The sequence below is a fragment of the Myotis daubentonii genome, chromosome 6 (assembly GCF_963259705.1).
Source record: "Myotis daubentonii chromosome 6, mMyoDau2.1, whole genome shotgun sequence".
Lineage (NCBI taxonomy): Eukaryota > Metazoa > Chordata > Mammalia > Chiroptera > Vespertilionidae > Myotis > Myotis daubentonii.
Genome location: NC_081845.1, coordinates 93,561,096 through 93,580,836, shown reverse-complemented (window position 1 = coordinate 93,580,836; position 19,741 = coordinate 93,561,096). Strand labels below are relative to the sequence as shown.

The 19,741-nt window shown below is 57.3% G+C and overlaps 1 protein-coding gene across 6 annotated transcripts in view; it reads left to right on the top strand.

Moving 5' to 3' along the window:
* The window catches only part of ANKS1A (ankyrin repeat and sterile alpha motif domain containing 1A), a 178,359-nt gene that overhangs the window by 126,024 nt on the left and 32,594 nt on the right, over positions 1–19,741 (top strand). The gene's annotated exons all lie outside the window — the stretch shown is intronic.

Sequence of the window (19,741 nt, the reverse complement as noted above, 5' to 3'; positions counted from 1 at the left end):
GCCCCGTGGCTCCCCAGGGCGGGCCGCGGCAGCGCAGATGCTCAGCTAAACAAGTCCTCCGCCGGTCCCGTGTCTGAGCCATTTACCGGCTCTCTGGGCCCTTATCCGGTAGAGCAGAAGAGTCAGCGTCTCTGATGGGGTGGTGCTGGCAGAACTGAGGGAGCTTCCCAAAGCCCACCTTTAAAACATTAGAACTATTGCTGCGGACCCAGAAGTCAGGTCCTCGGGGAGTGTCCCGTCGGGTGTTCGCGCAGAGGCCTGGCCGTGCCCCCTGCAGACGGCGCTGGCTCTCTGCTAGTCCCCCTGCAGGGTCCCTTCATCCTGGGCCGCAGCCCGAGCACTGGGTCCTAAGGCGGAGCCCGTGACAGGTGCGTGTCCTTTGCTTGGTGCCCTGGGAGGGATCGCTTGTCGGTGGGCCTGGCAGACTGGGTGCCGCAGCCTGTACAGCCGGCTCCTGGGGCAGAGCTCCACCAGGTGCTGTCTTCGGAGTCATCGGCGGTGTCGATGCCCACAGTGCCCTAGGTCAGTCATCCCACAAAGCCACATCTGCTGGGTCTTGACCCGGCTTGTGAAAAGTGCTGTCTGTCCCCGGCTGGGGTGGCTCAGTTGGTTGGGGGTTGTCTTGTGCACTGAAAGGTTGCCAGTTTTGGGGCTTCATACCCGGTAGGGGGCATGCAGGAGGCAGCCAATGGATGTTTCACTCTCACATCTTTGTTTCTCTCTTCCTCTCCCTCTCTCTTCCTCTCTCTCTCCAAAAAATAAATAAATAATAAAATAAAATAAATCAGCCCTAGCTGGCTTGGCTCAATGGATAGAGCATCGGCCTGCGGACTGAGAGGTCCCGGGTTCGATTCCAGCCAAAGTGACATGCCGGGTTTGTGGGCTCAACCCCCAGTGTGAGGCCTGCAGGAGGCAGCTGATCAGTGATTTTCTTTCATCATTGATGTTTCTATCTCTCTCCCTCTCCCTTCCTCTCTCTGAAATCAATAAAAAAATATTTTTTTAAGAAAGTCAGTAAAAAAATATATATTTTTAAAAGTGCTGTCTACATTTGTATAGCACTGTGTATTCCTACCAGCTTGAGTCTGTGCCCTTTACTTGATTAAGTTTAGACATTGCTCCCTACTTGTATTAATTAAGATACATTTCCAGCCCAGCTGGTGTGGCTCCTGAATGTTGACCCATGAACCGGGAGGTCATGGTTCGATGCCGGGTCAGAGCACATGCCCCAGTTGCAGGCTTGTTCCCCAGTATGGGGCATGTAGGAGGCAGCGGATCGATGTTTCTCACCAGTGTTTCCATTTCCCTCCCTCTCCCTTCCTCTCTCTCTAAAATCAATAAAAGCATATTTTTTAAAAATAAATTTTAATGCATTTCCAAGGCTTAGTTGGCTTAGCATACTTAGGCCAGTGTCATTACGTCATGTGCTAAATTTTGTGTGATGTGGTGTTGTGTCTGCTTCTTCAGCGTTGAGCTGGGGAAGGAAGTGCAGCCTGTGCTGCGCTGGGCTGTGCTTGTTAGAGGCTGTGCTTGTTAGAGGCTGTGCTTGTTAGAGGCTGTGCTTGTTAGAGGCTGTGCTTGTTAGAGGCGGTGCTTGTTAGAGGCGGTCAGATCACCACGGTGAGGCTCACGTCCCAGGAGAGGAAGCCCAGCGGTGAGCAGAGCCGACACCTGTGGGGCACAGAGGGGCTGGGCAAGCCTTGCTCTGAATCCCGGCACAGTGAGACAAAACACCGTGCAAAAGCGCCAAGGTGGTGTGTGAGACCAGATCAGGGAACAGTTCCCTTTACCCGGCAGAAGTCAGCCTGTGGGCTCACTACTCTGTGAGCAGGTGCAAAACGTTGGCTTAGGAACCGGCTCGCTGGGAGACGGGCGAAAAGGCCCTGCCGGCCTCCCGGGAGCCTCACCCGGCAGGGCACCGGCTCAGCCAGCAGGTAAGTACGAGGTGGCGGCTACGGTCAGGCACGTGCTAGGTGCAGGGTGCAGGGACTGTGATGAAGGACACGGCTCCTTCCCTTCGGGAGCTCCCCTGAAGGAAGTCGGGGTGCTCCTGGACCGGGAGGGGGAGGGCAGCAGTCTGAAGTAGGGACTAGGAGCTTGTCCTAATGATGTGTTTCCCTGTTTTTACTGACGTTTTATGGGTTAGATCAACAAAGATCGTTTCCTAAATAGGCATTTATGTATACCTCCCATGAGACAGAAGATGTTTGCTGTTCACATATGAAGGATTGTTTTCACTTGGCCTGGCTTGGCGAGGGACTCCTGCGATTACGGGCGGGGCGAGCCCTCCTGGTGCTGCCGATGGGCTCCGCCTCTACCCGTGCCCTCAGCGCCGCGCTGACACATGGGGCTCCGGGCGGAGCTTGGCTTAACTGGTTCTTCCCCACCTCCGGCCGGCCACGCTGATCAGAGGTGGCCACGCTCAGTCGTCAGACACCAGACAGCCTCACTCCTCTTCTTGGTTCCATGGAGATTTGTTGGGTATCAGTTCCTCCGTCTGTAAAACAGAATAAAACATTTCCTGCAGGTTCCCGTGGAATCTGCAAGGTCAGTGCACTGCCTGTGGACACGGGGGAGAGGCGTGCAGAAGCCAGGCCTCGGAAACAGCGGCTCCCAGGCTGCCCTTCACAGGGGCTGCCCTTCACAGGGGACTGCCCACCGCTCCCCCTGTGGCGCCTGCTTTGCATGCAGAGCAGGAAAGCTATTAGCACCAGGCTCATCTAAAACCCCGCAGGGGTTATCAGAGCGTCCTTCATTCCAGTGAGCGGCTCCGGCTTTCCCTCCGCCGTGGAGGGATTCAATGCCATAATCCAACAGGGAGGGCCGGTTGTGGGCATGGATTTCATGCTGGTGCTTCTGTGTGCTCTGGCTGGTGTCGGACATAGTCCTCACTACCTCGGCAGCACCTTTAATCGGGGGCATTGCTGAATGGGACTGACCCCAGGAGGGTCTCGGGGTCAGGGCTGCTTTGATGCACAGTGAAACCTCAGAGCTGGGAGGGTCCCTCAATAGGAGTTGCCACCTTTCAGGTTAGTGAGCAGGCCCAGAGAGGATGTGACTACCTAGGTGCCCACACCTCAGTTGGCTGGCAGCGTCTTTGCAGAGTGGGCACTCCCAGCTGCTGAGGAAGAGAGCAGGCCGGGCCTCCTGGGAGTTGAGTAACAGAGCTCATTGTGCCCTTTTGGGTTTGAGCTGTCAGCACACCAAACCTGTTCTGCTTCGGCTGCCGATCGGGAGTGTTGGAAGGTCCTCCGTTTGAAGCGGACGCCGGCTGGAACGGTTAACCCGGTGGCTGGCTCTCTCCCTCGTCGGTGGCACCTGGAAGCAGTGGGTTCAGTGTGGCTGCGGGCGGCTGCACCAGCTGCACCTGGGAGCTGGTGAGAAATGCGCGGTCCTGGCTGCTCCCAGGCACTGACCGAGGCGCCGGGTGGAGCCCAGCCACCAGTGTCCCACAAGCTCTCCCGGTGGCTCCCTCGCCACGGAAGTGACAGCCCTGCTTCGAGAGCTCGGTGTCAGCAGGGCGTCCTCCGGCGTGAGCCGGCCTGCGGCATGAGCACGCGGGAACCAAGTGTGGGAGTGCAGAGCACTGGTAATCGAGTACATTTCATGCCAGTTTTATCTGACACACTTAGTACATCCCTGCCAGTTGCTGTGCTAGCGGGAATCAGGCGGGTGAACAGCAGTTCGTATAAGCGGCGGGAATGAGTATCACCCGCGCACGTCAAGTTCTTACGGTCCCCCCAGCAGCTTTCTAGTGTCTGATAAGCTATGGTGTGAGCAGTTCCCTCATTACCTAGATACACAGCCTCAGACACCCAGGGGCACACTCGTTCACAGATGAAATTTGGCTCCAGTTTCCTAACTGTTGGGTGCCCTGTGACCACCTGTCTTAGGTGGAGTTCCCCCCAAAATCTGGATTTGGATGCAAGCAGCTTCTTCTGGAGGTAGGCCCAGAAGCACTGTCGGGGAGGGGAGGTAGAGGAAAGCAGAGCATAAGGGGTTTGTTACAGGGGCCCTGGGCCGGCCTGCTGGGAGCCTGGCTGTTTATCTGCCACCCAGGTCAGTCTGGGTGAGGGTGGCTCCCTGCGGGGAGGAGGGCAGTCACAGCCCGTCTGCCCAGGGTGCAGGCTGGAGCTCCGGTGGCCCACGGGGACCCTCCGAGTTGAGGGGCTTGCTGTTAAAAACTCCGATTGGCAGGCTCAGAAATGATGCTGCCGAGTGGTGTAGGCAAGTACCGCCGCGCCCGCCCGTGGTCCCAGGCCAGACCCGCAGGCTCTCCTGGATGCGCCCGGCCCACCAGGGGTCCCCGAGCAGCACCGCTGTCTCAGGCTTCTCAGGACAGACCTGCTCCTGGCTGCCGTGCTGGACGGGCTGTGGCGGGCAGGGACTCGGTCACACGCAGCTGCCGCGGGGATGGCAGGTGACAGAAGGGAGGGTGCAGTGCAGTGAGACTCCAGGTCTCAGGGTCGGAGCCAGGCGGGGGCAGGTGGAGTAAAGGTGCAACCCTGGTTGTCACTGGGTGCGTGGGCTCTCTCTGCCCTGGGGGAGAAGGGAGAAGCAGGGTCTGGGCACTGGTAGGAGGAGAAGCAGAAGAGGGACTTAAACGTCTCGCCAGTAAAGCCCGCACACCCTTTCCCGCCGCCCCACAGCCTGCGTCCCACCCACATTTGTGTCCTAGCCCATCTGGGTGGGGAGACGTGAGCTGTGCCAGGCCTCCCTGGGGGTCGTTGGCCCGATGTGGCTGCTTACCAGGCTGGTGAGGACGGAGAAGCCAGAACTTGCGTTCTTACCGTGATAATCCTCAGCACAGCCTTGCCTGCTCCGCCATGCAGGGGGCAGTGAGGGACAGTGCACATGCTGGGCAGTGCCACTGGGCGGTGGGTTGCCAGCTGCCTTTATTCTGATGAGGTCCATCCTGTTTTTGTACTTCAGTTGTCCTTTTAAAGGCAGAGGGGATAGTTTTCATGTTTACCTAAAATTCCTTTCCTTTATTCATGCTTTTTGATTTGAAACTAGAGGCCCGGTGCATGAAATTCATGCATGGGTAGGGTCCCCAGGCCTGGTTGGAGATCAGGGCCGATCAGGGCCTTCCAGCTGCTGGCCGGGGCCTTCCTTCGTTCTGCGCCACCACCTGGTGGTCAGCACACATCATGGTGAGCAATCGAACTCCCCGTCTCCCGGTCGAACTCCCGAGGGGACGCTTTGCATATTAGCCTTTTATATATCTAGACGATAGATAATTTAGATTCATAGGAAGATGCAGAAATGAAACAGAGAGGTCCTTTATTTACTACCCTTTACCCAGTTTCTGCCGATGGCAACACGTCACATAGCCCTGGGACAGTCTCGGACCAGAAGGTTGCATCGGTGTGACCTGACCGCAGGCCTCACTCCAGCTCACCAGCGTTGCACCCGTGCCCTGGCTCTGGCCGCCTTGTCCTGCGCAGGTTCGCACAGCCGCCCTCTCAAGCGGAGCTGTTCGGCTTCACAGCCACCTCCCTCACACTTCCGTCGTCGTAATTGAAAGTCCTTATTTGCCGTGATGAAAAGTTGGCAACCTTTAAACATTCTTGTTACCCCAACTAGGGGAGGGGGGGCGCAGGGCTCACAGACTTGCTAAGTTTAGGGACCATGGCCCCGGGTCCCCTGTTGAGGGGGACAGTGCAGTGCTCTGCCCAGAGCCATGTTCCTGAGAGAGGCAGGGCCAGGGATGCAGGGACCTGAGGGTAAGGAAGCTCAGTTCCACCTCAGGTCTTTCTCCCTCACGGCTCAGCTCTCCGGAGGCTTAAGGGTCTTCGCAGGGGCTGCTCCACCCCGCCCCCACCCCGCCTGCAGAACCACGGGGAGCTCAGCAGAGGCGAGAAGCAAGGGTTCGCCCTTGCTGCCCGTGTCATTGACTCGGCTGAGTCACTTAACCCCCCTGAGCCTTAGTTTCCCTTCCTGCCTCGTGCGGCCCTCGCCTTCCTGTCCCGGTTTCCACCACCCGGTGCCAAGAGCCAAGGGCTGAGCTTGATCCCTGTACCGGCTGTCCTCACTCATTCCCACTTCTGGCAGCAAATAACTAAAAAACAAAAACAGGTTAGAGATTTCTACTTCACAGGTTTGACTAAGCCATCCTGTTTATTTTCAACCATGTAGGAGCATTTTTGAGATTCTGATACATGTGCGCGTGCACACGCAGCACACACATGCACACATATACATATGCATAGTATATGCATGCACACAACACACATGCGCACATATACATGTATACACAAACACACATGCAAAGATACGTATAGACATGCACACATGTGTACATCTGTACACATGTACATGTACACACATGCACACGTATACACATGCACACAGCCAGAGCACAGAGATATCTGAGAAAAGCAAATCCCTGCTGATCATGGTGCAGTGGCAGTACACTCCCTTCAGTCTGAACTTGCTTTCTCTGCACCAGTCCGTTTGTTGCTCAAGCACTGGGTTGTGTAAGAGGTGGACTCAGAAGCCAAGGCTCACCGCACCTCAGTGAACAGTGGAGCTGGGGAGCCCAGCCTGGAACCCCTGACCTTTTGCTCTGGACTCTCGTGGCCTCAGCAAGCTTCCCTTCGCCCTTCTTCTCTCCACAGCCTCGGGGATTGGCACACTGGTCAGGCGGCCTGCAGGTCTCTCACTCCCCTCTCCTCCCCGCCCAGAAGGCTTCTGTATCTGAAATAAGCACACAAGCCCCTTTTAAGTGTTTACTGCTTGTTGAGCAAAACAAAAGTGGGAAACAGTGGCTGCCTGCAAATAGGCAACAGTGGAGATGTTGTAAAATCATTGGGAGAACTAAAAGTAGTTGTGGCCCTGGTTCTGGTCACAGTAACAAACTTGGGCTCTCCTGACGTCGCCCTGAGACCGTCGCTCCCGCTCCCTTCTGCAGGGCCCTGCCTCACTCAGGCCCCTCGGGAACAGCTCTTGGCGGCGATAAACTAAACGCTTACAAACCCGCGGAGACTCTCGGTGTGGTTGCTGTGGAATCCGGTGCAGGCTGCAGGCGAGGCTGGAGAGAGTCTTTGCGGGCGGTGGGCCAGGGTCCCCGTGCAGAGGTCTCCCAGAGGGGAGAGGGCAGCGTGCCGTCGTCCTGCCTTCCCTCCCGGGAGTGTAGGTCCGCAGGGCTCCGGGGCTCCGTGGCGGCTGATTTGGAAGGTGGTGTTCTTGCTGTTACCCAGCGTGCTTGTGGTTTTGAACCTGAAGTTTGGCCCCAGGTATGGAGTGGATATTCTCAGGAGTCCCAGAAGCCCCGTGACCTCGCCTGCCACCCGCCGAGATGCAGGCCTTGCTGCTCTCCCTTTCCCGGGGCTGTTTCCTCACGCTGGTCCTTCCCGTGCCTCCCCTTCCTCTCCAGCCAGGAAGCCCCTGACCCTGAGCTCTGGCCCCAGAACCCATTGGGTTACTTCAGGGACATCAAGTTGTGCTGCTGCCGCGAGGCCAAGGAAGAGGGGCAAGGGCTGTGTTGTGGAGGAAGACTGACAGGGATGGCCAGCCAGAGGCGGAGTGGAGCATTGGTCCAGGAGGGGGCGTTTAGTTCCGCGTATCGGCCGTGTTCCAGGTCTGAAGCTATATGGCAGGCATGTGGACGGGCCTTTTGTTACTGTTAGTGAATCATAATATTGTAAACTAGACTCTTGGATTCTAAGAAATATTTTACTTTTAAAAAAGGAGAGAACACGGTTCCTGTGCCGAGGTCAGCCCGGGCTGATGGAGAGGCTGTTGCTGCAGGAACTCAGGGACCCAGTGCGGGTGCGGTGGGGGAGTTCACCTGGAAAGAGGGAAGCGCCACTCTCCCCTCTCGCGTCCTCTTCGGGAAAAATCTCAGGTCCCAGCACGAACAAACCCCTCCCTAAACCACAGGCGGGGGAGCTGGGCCACGCGCTGAAGCTCCTCAGGTGCCTCCTGCTGGGCAGTGACCACGCCTGCCCAGCGCTCAGTCCTGCTGGGCCCACGGGAAGCACAGAAGAGGCTCCCGCAGCCCGTGCGCATGGCAGGGCCGGCCCCGCCGCCAGCATGCTTGTGTGCGGTGTCTGTTCGGACGGCACAGCCACAGGATTCTAAGCTCGATGCAGCCAGTCCGAGGCTGCTGGCAGGCACCGGCCCAGCAGACCAGGCCATGTTATCAAATGTGTTATCACGTTTAATCCCCTCGCCAGCCCGCGAAGCAGGTGTTGTCATTCCAGCTTACAGACGAAGTTCAGGCAGCTGATGTGTTTTTCCAAAGGGACACCAAGCATAAAGCCTTGCTCTGGCTCTGAAAACGTTCCGTTAGATCACACACGGCGTGGGAGATACTGGGGCTTGAGCTGGTCCTGAGGGAATGATGGGTGAGGGGTGGGCTACAGAGGAGGCAGAGGCCAGCCCGCTCAGGCTTGGTATCGGCACAGCTGGAATGTAGGTAGGTGGCAGCTCCGTCGCCAGACCTCGAGCCGGTCAGGCATCCCATGTGCTCTGTTGTCCGGACTCCTGAGCTCTGCTTTCCTGCCCAGCACACGGTGATCCCCCACGCACCTGTCATTCACACGGAGTGTTTCCACGTATCGCGTCCTCCGTGATTACATTTGGGGGCAAAAGGATGCTGTTCCATAATTTTGTGCTCCTTGGTCGGGCTGGGGTAGGCCCAGGCACAGACTGCTTCCTGGCTCAGGCTGCTTCTTCGGGTTGCCCTTGGATGCCCTTGAGCATCACAGCCCATCTGTGAGTCTTGGAGGGCTCCAGCTGCTTTGCCTCTCTGCCCCGTGATCTGCCAGGGAGGTCAGGGGACCGTGGGGAGGGAAAGGTCTTCTTAGTTAACGCGCGAGGCTCTGGCTCCGTGCTCCCAGCTCCAGGGCAGGGTGGATTGAGGGCAGCTCCTGCTCACCCCGCTGACCTCTGTGAGGCGGCCTCTGGGTTGAGAGGATGTCAGTGCTCCTGACGTGCTAATGCCTTTGGTCTGTAACCAGACGATCCCAGGACCCTGGCGGCTGGCCCTGGCCCGAGAGTGACAGTGATCAGTGAAGGCAAAAGGCATTGTTCAAAGAGGAGCCGAGATGTGGGGAGTCACCTGGAGCTGTTTTCCGCCCTCAGTGGAGAGACTTTTTAGGAAAAGCAGCCTGAGAGGGTTCTGTGTCTGGAGGAAAAGTGGTTAGAGCAGTGGTTCTCAACCTTGGCTGCACATTAGAATCACCTGGGAATCTTTTTAAAATCCTGATCTCTGGGCCTCATCCTCCAGAAATTCTGTTTCTTTGTTACTAATGTTGTGGCCTCACCCCATAACAAAGAAACAGAATTTCTGGAGGATGAGGCCCAGAAATCAGGATTTTAAAAAGACTCCCAGGTGATTCTAATGTGCGGCCAAGGTGGAGAACCACCGGGTTAGAGCAGTGGTCGGCAAACTCATTAGTCAGCAGAGCCAAATACCAACAGCACTTCTTCAAAGTAGACTCACCCAGGCCGAAAACGAACTTCTGCGCATGGGCCACGAAGTTTCAATCACACTGTACGTGCGTGCCCGCGTGGTATTTTGTGCAAGAGCCACACTCAAGGGGCCAAAGAGCCGCATGTGGCTCGCGAGCCGCAGTTTGCCAACCGCAGGGTTAGAGGATCCTGCCCGGGCGGCTGCCGTGTTGATGGCGGATGGGGTACCAGACACTGCAACTCCCCCAGGGCCTCCCTACAGACAGTGGGACGGGGTTGTTTAGTGCATTACAAAACTCGGTTAAAGGGAGCGGTCACTTTTTAAAAGTATTTCTTTATTGATTTCAGAGAGGGAGAGAGAGATAGAAACATCAGTGATGAGAATCATTGATCAGCTGTCCCTCGCACGCCCCCTACTGGGGATCAAGCCCACGACCCGGGCATGTGCCCTGACCGGTCAAACCCGTGACCTCTTGGTTCCTGGGTCAACGCTCAACCTCTGAGCCACACCTGGCTGGGCAGGAGAGGTCATTTTTAAAAGGAATACAGACATTTTAATTTACCCAAACAAGTAGGTGTGCACCCCAGCCTATTGATGTGGGCTCCCCACGTGGACCTACATGGGCAGCTAATTCAGAGTCCTCTGTCCTGTTACACGAGCCATATCCACAGTACATCAGTGACTTAAACTTCCAGTTTGAGTTTTTTAAAGTAAAGCCAGCCCTGGCAGCTGTGGCTCAGTTGGAGCGTCATCCCCTACACCAGAAGGCTGCCGGTTCGATTCCCGTTCAGCGCACATACCCAGGTTGCGGGTTTGATCCCCAGTTGGGCACGTGCAGGAGGCAACCAATCGATGTTACTCTCACATCAATGTTTCTCTGTTTCTCTCTGTCTTTCCTCTCTCTTTTCCCTCTTTCTCCTTTCTTCTTTCTAAAATCAACTATTTTTAAAAAGCAAAGCAAGTATTTAGCCACTTGTGATGCAATCTCAGTACAGAATTCATTTAGGATTTTTACATTTCTCCAACACTTAATTGAAGAACGCATTTTAAAAAAAATGATCCTGTTATTAAGTCTCTTCAAAGTATCTACTTGGTTGTCACAGAAACAGCTCTTGTTACAGTCATCGTTTCATCACTTATGTGATGTTTAATTACATTTTCTCTTTCCATCAACAAATACAACCGTCTTACAGTGTTGGAAATGACCCCAGCTGACTCTCGGTCAGCGAACGCAGTGAGTGGGTGGGAGCAGCAGGCCCCTGGTGCGTGAGAGAAGCCTGCAGGCTGCCAACCCACCCAAATCCGCTCCCCCCACCCCCCCACCGCCCGAGCTGGTATGGTTTCCTGAGGGAATCGGTGGTCTGCAGCTACTAACTGGTAGGTTGGTGAAGCAGAGGTCGTGGACAGACTTGCAGGGTGGGTGCTGCTATCTCTGTTACGGGTGCCCATGCTGGTTCCACAGTCTCTGCCCACCTGCCTGCCTGGAGCCTCCAGGCCTCACCGGCTCCTGCGGGAAGGGCAGGCGCAGGCCTGTGCTGGGACCCTGCTCCCTCTCCCTCTTCGGTCTTGTCCTCTGTTCATACAAGGAGCCTCCTTTCTCGAGGCGTCACTCAGCCCGGAAAGGTGTTGTCCTGAACGCGGCCTCCCGCCGAGTGTCCCGGAAGCAGCTGTCGGGCACACGCACGTTCTCAGCATTGTCTGCCAGAGGAGGCCCGTCCCGCCGGCTTGTCCTTTAAAACACACACACACACAGGAACCTGGGTTTTGTTGAACTTGTTTTTTAGGTAGAATTCTGTTTATTTTGGTACCAGATGAGTGTGAATCAGGAGTGCAAACCCTTTCTAATCTCACATGAGCGGGAGCTGGTCCTGCGTGGACTGTTCGCTGGCAGCTGTGGTTGTACAGGGGCTGCGGGTGGCTCTGGGTGTGAGGAAGGCTGGCAGCTGGCCAGTGGGTACTGAGGGGAACCCGGTGGCCTGTGGGCTCAGCAACCTAAGGTAAGAAGGTCCTTGGTGCCGTTGCCGTGGCCCCGGCCATGGCAGGGACCGGAACCTCCAGGAGCGGGGCGGACGGAGCGGCTCTCGCCGCTGGGCTCACGCGCAGGAGCCTGGGTCACTGCCAGGGAGAGGCCTCTCAGGGAGCGCGGCGTCGCACGGAGGCCCGCGTCCTTGACGAAGCGCAGAGTGTGCGCAAACTCGTGTCATCGTGACTGACAGCTTGCTGGGCTCTGTCTGCACCGAGCACCCACCAAGACTGCCCTTCGCCAGGTCTGTGCAGCAGCTCTCTTCGCCTCTGAGGAAGAGAGGTGATTTGTCCACAACAGTGGTCCCCTGGGGAGGACATTTTTCACACTTTATAGAAAGGGAAGTTGAAAAAATGTTAAGTCACCTGGCCCCGGCTCCACAACTGATTACGTGGATTTTGAACTCAAGTTTCTTAATCCAAAGTCCTCATTTTCCCCTCCGCTCCCACTGCCTTGTCAGTGGTCTGGCCCGCATGTGGGAGCTGTTCTCCGAGCCCTAATAGAGCAGAAGCGAGGCCCTGAATAAGGTGGGCGCGGGGAGTCGGGGCACTGGTTCGTGCTCCAGCCTGTGACCTTGGGCGCCCCGTCTTTCTTCTGATGCTTGGTTTTCTCTTCTGTAAAATGGGAAGAATCCTCGCCCTCTGGGGGGGGTGTGCAGATGGACCAATCTGAGGGAGGGAGGCCCATGGGTGGAGCCAGACACCCCCCCCCCCGCCCCCAAGGCTCTGTTCACACTGATCAGAGCCCTTTCCGAAGAGAAGGCTACGTCAGCACCCGAAGTGAATCCTCAGCAAAGGTGACCTGAAGTAATGAGCGCTCAGCACATGGCACGCCTCTCCCTGGCTCCGGCGGTGCCTGCGGGTGGACTTGGTCCTCCTTCATTGCTTCAGGCTGTGAAGGGAACAGACGCACCCTGCCAGCCTAGTGCTGCCCAGGGGCCAGTGTCTGTCAGCCCCACTGGCCTGAGCCAGTTTCCCACCCTCCCTGGAAGGAGCAAGAGGGAGCTCTGACTGTCAAGAATGGGACACCTGGTTCTGGCAGAGCGCGCACGCCCAGCAGAGAGGCTGTGCTGCGAGCCGGCGCTGTGCCCAGATAGTGACGTCGGCCTCCCTCCTGCCTCTCATTTCCTTGGCCTGTGGGCACTTCTTTGCTCATTAGCATGTGGAGGGGAGTTCATTAGAAATGAAACCCAAACCAAGGTTGAGCTTATAATTTCTTTTTCTCTAAGAGATTTGATCCTGAAAGAGGTTTTCCCCCCAGTATTTTATTCTGAAAACATTTGAACATTCAGAAAACTGGAGAGAGACTTGAAGAGTGCATACCTCCATCCCCACTGAGAGCCTCGGCTCCCAGTTAGCGTGTGCTGTACTTGCTTTATCTCGTGTCTCTCCACATCTCAGCCTACTTAAAAACCCGTTATTTCCCATGCCTTTCAAACATGCAGCCATCGGTACATGTCATCTTTAAACATGTTATCATATCTAACATTAACCAGCGTTCAGTATTTTCCTATAGTTACTTGGGGGAGTAAATTTATGCAGAGTTCAATGCATAAATCTTTAATCTACCATTCCCTGAGTTTTGATAAGCACATACATTTGTGTGACCAGATTCCTGTCAAGATACAGAATATCATCACCACCCAGAGAGTCCCTCATGTCCTTCTCTGGTCAGTTCCTGCCCCTCCGCCCCAGGAACTCCTGGCGTTCCCACGCTGTGGGGTCGGGCTGCCTCTGGCTTCATGGGACGGACTCGCTGCAGCACGTGCTCTGTGTGAGGCTCACCTGAGCGGTTAGCTCAGTGATGGCGAACCTTTTAAGCTCGGCGTGTCAGCATTTTGAAAAACCCTAACTTAACTCTGGTGCCGTGTCACAGATAGAAATTTTTTGATATTTGCAACCATAGTAAAACAAAGACATATTTTTGATATTTATTTTATATATTTAAATGCCATTTAACAAAGAAAAATCAATAAAAAAAATGAGTGCGCGTGTCACCTCTGATGCGTGTGTCACAGGTTCGCCATCACTGGGCTAGCTAGTGCTTTACCGTGCAGTTCAGGGACTCTCTCAGCCTCATTTACCCGACGTCTTCCTGTTCCCGAGTTCAGAGCTACTAGCAAGCTGCAGGACACCCCCGGACAGCGATGGAGGCTGGCAGTGTGTTTGTGTTACATGTATGCAGTTTTCGTTTGACATCGTAAACATGTAAGTGTGGTGCTCAGAATTCCACATCTGACAACCCGATGCCACGAGGCAGGTGCTCCCTGCAGAACCTGAGCCGCGGTGGGCGTCCATCGGACCCTTTCCCGGCCACACTGCTGAGGAAATGGACCTCGAGTGGGAGCTTGGGGTGTTTCCTGGGGCTAGTTCACCGCATAGCCAGGCTAACAGTCAGTGCGCTGGGGTGCCCTGCGCCTGTGGGAGGACGGGGCCCGGGGGAGGCACGGGGGGTTGGTGAAAGAACCCAGAGGCCCGCCAGGCTGGTCGCCCGGCTCCGAGGGGCCTGTGGCCTTTCTGAGGCTTGTGTGCCCACCCCCCCACACACACACCCAGGAAGCCTGCTCCTGGATGGAGAGTAGATTGTGCAAATTGGACTAGAACCCAAGTACATATCCTCATTAAACTTTTAGATTCTTGTCCCACTTTTTGAAGCCAGGACTTGGCACACACCCAGTGCGATGTGGCAACAATAATGAAGTTCATTGGAATCTTCGTCTCCCAACGTTTCTTCTTCTCCCAGCAGTTTCGGGGGCTTTGCGTTAAAGATTGCGTTCTGAGGTCGTCCGGCAGGTACTGTGTGCAAGCAGGACTCCCTTCCAGTCAGGCTGTAGGTCGGGCGTGAGCACCTGCGGGTCAGGAAAAGGGCCGGCCGTCCACGTGGGTGAGAGACGCTTTGGGGAGCAAGGCCAGCATCAGCCTCCGAGAGGGACGGGAGGGGTACCGTGGGGAGGGAGAGAGGAGGTTAGAGACTGAGGCTGCGGTCGATGACGTCCTCACCCCACTGACAGGCCCAGCACAGGCCGGCACCGGGCTTTCAGGGAGGGCGGGGCCCTGTGGTCACTGTCCCGCAGGAAAGGGGGTGGGATAGGGGTGGGGCAGTTAATGTGGTCACCGCCTGAGTGCCCCTGTGATGAGGCCGATGAAGCTGAGACCCCTGTGCGTCTGTGGAGAAGGGGGCCCCCCTGTTAGCGGAGCTGCCAGCCTGGGTGGAGGCCTAGCTGACAGCCCTGAGCCTGCCGCCTTCCCCGCCCCCACCATCCCACCTCCCTCTCCTCAAAGCAGCGACAAGGTCCGAAATCAGGACAACTGGCTACTTCAGTCCATCCCTGCCCTTCCTGAGGTGTAGGGGGAGGGGAGAGTGACCAGACCTGGCCAGTTAGAGACGAAGACTGCAGTCGATGACCCTCCTGGGTGTGGAGGGGAAGCCCGCTCTGGGCCGGGAGCCTGCCTGCGGCGACGAGGCGGGGACGGTGGCGGTGGGTCCTTCGGGGCTTCTGGCCCGGAGCGCGCTTTCAGCAGTCTCAGGTCCTGGCACAGCGGAGGAGGCCTGGACACCAGCAGCCCTGGGGCACAGGTTAGGGCCTGTGCCGCAGCCCTGTGCCCTGGCGTGGGGACCCTGGCAGGAAAGTCCCTGCTGCCACCTGGTCCCTGCAGGAAGCTCGAGCTCTTCGGGAGGAGCCCTGTGCCATCCGAGGGCAGCGTGGTCTGTCCTGGCATGGAGCTTCGACTTCCTCACCTGGAGAAGGGGCACCCTCTGGGAAAGGCACAGATGAGGCGGGAAGTGAGTTAGGGAACCCGGGTTGGACTGGCCGTGGTGGCTGCCTCCCTCACGCTGAGCCAGCGAGTGACCGGCCTGGCGTCCACACTCAACACATGGCAGCTGTTCCTTTTGTGGGGGCACGCCAGTGCGCCAGCTCTGCACAGGGCACCCCGGGGAGCCAGGATCGTCGCCCTTCATGCTTCGGCAGTGTCTCTGGGACTCGCTGTGGAACAGCCCGCCAGGGAAGCACCAGGGCAAAGCAGAGTGTGGTTCTGGGCGGATATGATGGTAAATGTTGGGGGCAGAGGAGACTGCTGTGTGTTCTCCGAGTGGTGGGAGAGCCCCAGGAGCTGGCAGCTCCCCGGGCAGCAGGAAGGGGGTGGGTGGGAGTGTCTGGCATCAGGAGCCACATTCAGTTGCTGGTGAATCACAGACACATCCCTTGTTCCCATTTGCACAAAAGAAGGTAGAAGGAAGGCGATCCCTTTCCCTCCCTCCGCTGCACCGGCCTCGGCTCCCAGGCAGGGCCACCCGAGCGATTCCTGCTCTGATACGCGGCTACAGCTGGGAGCCCCGCCTCTCCCCTTCCCACCCCCCGGAGGAAGGCTTCCCTCGGGCCTGTGGCTCGGCTGTGGACGGGCCGTGCCCGCACACCTCCTGGCACACGGAATGCCCTCAGCACCCTGGGAAGCACTCTTCCCTCCAGCTGCCCCCGCTCCGCTCCCCCCGGAAAGTGGATTCTTAGTCCGAGGTGCTCCTGGCAGCAGCCCTGGTGGTGGTGAATGGGGGCCTCTCTGTGCACAGAATCACCTCCCACTGCAGCCGGTGGGCAGCCAGGATTCCGTGTTCCAGGCACGCAGATGTCAGGTGGCCTGGGCAGCAGCACCTCCGTGTTTGTTTTTGGTTTTATTTTCAGACACAGGGAATGCATTTTATACAGCCCTGTGGGGGTGGGCAGGAGGCACATAGGAAATGCATATTATACAGCCGGGGGGGGGGCGGGGGGCACATAGGGAATGCATATTATACAGCCCTGGCGGGGGGGGGGGGCAGTGGGCACATAGGGAATGCATTTTATACAGCCCAGGTTGGGGGGGGTGGCGGGGGGCACATAGGGAATGCATTTTATACAGCCCTGGGGGGGGCAGGGGGCACATAGAAATGCATATTATACAGCTGGGGGCGGGGGCAGGGGGCACATAGGAATGCATATCATCCTGGGTACTTTCTAAAAATGGACTATTTCCAAACATGACTCCATTATGATAATAGCCTTCAGGTCTTTCCTTACCAGACACAAGTTCCCTAATCGAGTTGGTGGGAAGTGATGACAGTGTGGCTGTTTCCCAGCTCTCTCCAAAAATGACACTGATTCTCAACAGTAGAGAAGACAAAATTGAGCTGAGCCCTCCCATCACCCCCCCCCCCCCATTCCTGGGAAAGCAGCCTAAATGGTTAAACGGCACAAAATTTAGATCAGATCAGAATGGTGTCTGCCTCCTGCGACCGCTCCTCTTAGTCTAGACTGAATGACCACATTCACTCTCTGCTGGTTCTGGGCCAGGAGGGGGCAGGGCTGTGAACAGGGAGAGGCCGTGTGGCCCAGCTCCTCCCCGTCTCCCGGGCCGGCAGGACCACGCCCCGGCCTGTGGGGCGTTGCCAGGGCAGGGACCTGCCGGGCTCTGAACAGGCAGGACGGCTGCGCTGCCCCCTCCCCCCTGGCAGTCCTGCTGTGCGCTGCCGGCCCTCAGCTCCTCTGTAACGGGTCCTCTCCGCGGCTTGTGCTGCCGTTCACGGAGCTCGGTCCCTTCCCAGTGGAGGGGACAGTCCTGAGTCCTCACCACCACCCGAGGGCTGTGGGGCGTCCCCTGGCCCTTGGTTGGTGGCCTCAGGGTGTCTGGGGCAAGCAGGAGGCGCAGGGCGCCTGTTGGCTGTGATTCCAGAGGCCCTTTGGCACAGTCTCATGAATGAGGCAGCCAGGAGTGTGGATTGGATAGGCCAGCTGGGGCTTTGGGTCTTAGGTGATGACTACCGTGAAATGTGCCATGTGGGTGACCACTTCACCTCAAAGGACACCTGGAGTCTCCTCCATTTCAGCTCTCCCACCCTTGACCCTCTGTGTGGCCTTGAACTCACTTTTCATTGCCGGCTCCAAGCAAGTGGAAACCACTCATATTTCTCCTCTCTACTCCCCTCCCTCCCCCATCGTGTGTGTGTGTGTGTGTGTGTGTGTGCGCGCGCGCGCACGCGCGTGACGAGCCAACCACAGGGGCCAGGGATGGGGGTGTAAAATAGCAAACAAAACATGCTTGACTCCACCCCTAAGGGGGTTGCATGGTGATTTCCCCGACACACACCCTCTGGCCTGGAGGAGGGGTGCCTGGGATAAGGACCCATCACCCACGTAGGATGTGTCCTCACCCGGGCGCCCTACTTTCCTCCCATAAATGTGGGAAAGGAAAAAGAAGGCTCATCAGCACATATGTATCGTGTGCCCACTCTTTGCCCAGCTTCCTGGCTTGTCATCTGATTGGATCACCAGGCTTCGGACCTGGCGCTGGCGTGGCATTGCGTGCAGCCTGGGGTAGGGAGCAGCTTGCTGGAGAACGGCCTTTCCTGGGGAAACAGCGGGACCCCTGGGTTGAAGTTAGAAAAAAAGTTTAAGTCGTGAAAAGACAAATGTTTATAAATCAGTGTTTTCTGCAAATGGGGTGAATTGACTGGGGCAGTTAGCAACTGCCCGTCTCAGGAAGGCCTTAGCAAAGCCAGAGCGGGGGGGACCTGTGAGGTCTGTGCCTGCCAGGACTCTCGGGGTAACTACAAATCACTCGACGGGGGACTGCACAGGAGAACAAAGATGCGTGTGGGACAGTATTCGCCGCGGCCCTGCTTACCATGACGGGGGACCGAGGCCACACGCGCACGGCAGGGCCTGGTAAATAACTATCGCACAGCCATACCCGGGATGCTGTACCCCATCCATTTAAAATGCTTCCTTTTCTTAAAGTTCTCTTCTGTAGGAGGAATTCCAAGGGGTAGTCTTAAATGGAAAGGGAATGCTTCCATCAATGGGGAGGTGGGGTCCATTCATAGGTTTGATTCCATGCGAGTGGATGGACCCAGAAGGTCACCAGAGAAACTGGTTATACTGGGGGCAGGAGACTTTTCTCCGAATGCCCTTTTGTACCTTTTGAATCATGTGGATGCACATTACCTGTCACAGAATAAATGTGAGGAAAATATGTTTTAAAACTTTAAAGGTACATTTCACTGGGCTAGAGCACTCAGATACCTGAGGGACGCGGAAAGCCGACTGACCTTGTATGGAGCATCTTCTGTGAGCCAGGGCTTCGGCCAGATGCTTTACGAACACGATACTCCTGGTCCACCCAACCCTTCGTGGGAGGCAGGGCCTGTCCCTGCTTTACAGATGGAACACGGAGGCACTGGTGTTGAGAGCCCACTCGTCCACCTGGGCCGTTCCCTGCCGCACTGCGCTGCCTGCTGGGGGTGGGGGGGGAGCTGGGGGGTGCTGCCGCCGGCCGGCCTCGGCCTCGGCCACTGCCCCGCCGGGCAGCTGCCTGGTCCCTTTGCTTTTGCTGAGCCCAGGGTGGAGTTGTTAGCAGGCAGCCATTTCTGCAGCTGGAGCATGCCCCTTCCAGGCTGGGCGGGGGGAGAGGGGGCAGGGCAGGGCCGGCTGCCCTGAGCTCTTCTGCCGGGCGTCAGTGTGCCAGCTTTGTCTGCCAGCTGCAGGCTGGCTGGAGAGCGGCTGTTTTTCTGATTGTCAGACCCAGGCTCCTCGCTTGCACTTAGAGGAGAGCTTCCAAGCCCTGGTACAAAAGGTTCTCTTTCCATTTTTTTTTTGGAAAAAGAGCAAGTGAATGAGCTCATGATCACTGCAACCCAGAAAGGAGGCGGGGAGGAAGAGGAGGTGGCCCCTTGCCGCCTGGCCTGCTGCCCTGGCCAGGTTTCCTGGGGTGGGGGCTTGGGCCTGGCTCGGGGTGACCAAAGCCAGGTGGCTGGACAGGTGGTCCATACCGGGCCAGGGCTGGAGACACGGGACACGTTGAGACCAGCCGTCCGCTGTGGTCCTGAGGACAAGTGTCCGGCCCTTCGCATCCCTGATGCGGAGCTCTGTCCGAGATGGCTGGCCTCCAGGGTGCAAAAGGCCCTCCTCTCAGGGTTACATGCTCGTCTCCGCTCTGGAAAGCGGCCACACCTGAGCGGGCGGTCATGCGGCATCGGTGCTCTGTTGAGTGCTTCCGACTTGCCGCTGCTCTAGGCACATGGGGTGCTGCTGCGACGAAGCTGGCCGCCTCGCTCGTGGATCGGAATGCTGGCGCGTGCAGGGTAGTGTGCCAGGCCTGGCCTGCTCCCACCCTCTGCCCAGGCCTGCCTGGTCCAGGAGAATTGGGGGTGAGGCACGCGTGCCTTGGAAGAGCGGCTCTTTGGCATCTGCACCCGCTCGCGCCCTTCAGAGCCTGTCTTCAGGCCCCGCCTGGCCGTGGCCATTGTGGGCTTTCTCCGTCTGTGGC